Below are 2,219 nucleotides of genomic sequence, written 5' to 3'. Positions count from 1 at the left end.
ATAAAGCAAAGTAAGTAGCTTTGATAGTCTTTTTGACATTTTGTCAAAAGTTCTTTACTTTCGGTCTTAGTAGCCGACAACTTTTATAAAGTTGCTTTTTCTTTTAGAAAAGAAACTTTTGCTTTAATAAAGCAGTTTCCTTTTTAGCTGTATAGCCAGCTGTCCTTCATAGGATCTTTTTTCTAGTATTTATAGAGAGGCATGTCTCTCTTCTGAAATCAGAGTTTTCTTAGGAGTGTTTTAATTTCAAGCTTTTCTTTCCAGTATTGTAATCAAGTGTGGTGAATAAAGAAATAAGACGAACAAGCTTGCCGACAGTGGTATAAGCTTTTTGTAAGTTCCTTCCTTGTTCTTTCTTTTAAAATCTTCCAGTTTCTTGCCGCCTTTATGGCTGGCTAATTTAGGACTATGAGTTAAAACAATTTTTGATTTGATATTCTAATAGATTTACATGGATTGGTTTATATGTTTAGATTTAGTAAAGATCTTCAACAACAGTCGAGTTTACCTCTGAGATCTCTGAGACTGGTTTTCACCCGCTGAGGCCAAGAGAGCCGTTTAGGGTATTTAAAACCTTGGTTTGAGATTTGAGGCAAATTTGTCTGTTTTGATTATTTTTGTTAGATCTGGGACATAACATATATGAAAATTCATTTATATCTATAAGAGTTATTTAATGCATTTAATAAAAACATCTATTTAAGATTTTTTTTTTACAATCTTTTAAATTAAGCCTGATTATTTTTTTAATTTTTGTATGACATTTAAAGTAAGCGTGCTTTAGTTTCTCATTTAAAATATGTGTTTTTTTTATTGAAGTAATTTATTTAATATTTTCTGCAAAAAATTTCAAAAATCATATGATAAGCACAAATTAACATCAAAATATTGGATGTGATATTGAATATAATAAATTTAAATGAAAAGAGTTATAAGTTATCTACAATATACATTTGATATATATAAGTTATGAATTACGTTTGTAATTACATGTAATCTTATATATATTAATTGTGTTCTACTAACATCTTATGTGATTTCTTTTAAAATTTCTAATTTGAATCATTGTTTTTCATGTTTTAAATCACATGTGATCAGAAAAAAAAATTCGAAAAAAAATTAATTAATTATGAATCACATGTTATTTTGACAAAAAAAAAAAATTTAAAAATATTGTCTTAAATAAAAAATAAATTATTTAATTGAAAATTAAATTATAGTTAATTTAAATACCTTAAATAGAAAATAATTTTTAAAATAAGAAATTAAATCACAAAACTAGTAAAAGGAGAATATAATAACGATAAAGAATGTCAAAGAAATACTTTCTTTAATCCTTACTTGATTCCAAATGAACAAATTCAAACTTGAAAAGGATCTTTCTGATTCTCACTGAATAAAAACATTAAACTAAAAGCCCATACAAAATGAACACCTAGGAAAAAAAGGTCATATAAATGTCTTAAATAACTCTCACTATAACAAAATTGAGTTTATAGAACACCCATAATCTTTAAGTGTTCTAATAGACTGCTTTATAGGACTTAATTTATAAGACCAAAATATAAACATATCTAAAGGTGTTGTACTAAGTTTATATGACGCTTTTGGGCGTCTTAACAAGTTTTTAAGAACATTTTTAATACAAAGTGTCGCATTAGCAACTTTATAGGACATTTTTGAGAAATTGTCCTATAAACTCAATTTTTTAGAGGACACTTGTTTTTATAGAACATTTTTTCAAATAGTGTCCTATAAAGTTGATAATGGGACCTTTTATATTAAAAGTGTCCTAAAAACTTATTACGATATCAAAAAACGTCATATAAACTTAATACAATACCATCAGATAGGACACTTTATTTTTTTGGTCCTATAAACTAAGAGTGCGTTTGGTTTGCAGGAATGCTTCTGAGGGATTTGGATTCCCAGCAGGGATTTGGATTCCATGGGATTTGGATTGGATTGGATTTAAAATTCATTCCTGTGTTTGGTTTGCAGGATTTGGATTGGATTTGAAATCCATTCCTTTATAAATCATGTTTGGTTTGTAGGATTTGAATTGTGATTTTTTTTGTAATTATTTTAATCACCAAATCTCTTTCATTTTCTTAAACCTATCTATTTAACTAACAAACCTTTTTCATCCAAAATACATATTTAATCAACAAACATGTTAATCCAAAATACATATTTAACAATCAAATTTTTATCATCCA

Source organism: Cynara cardunculus (assembly GCF_001531365.2).
Source record: "Cynara cardunculus var. scolymus isolate 2C chromosome LG 14, CcrdV1, whole genome shotgun sequence".
Classification (NCBI taxonomy): Eukaryota; Viridiplantae; Streptophyta; class Magnoliopsida; order Asterales; family Asteraceae; genus Cynara; species Cynara cardunculus.
This window is presented reverse-complemented; position numbering follows the sequence as displayed.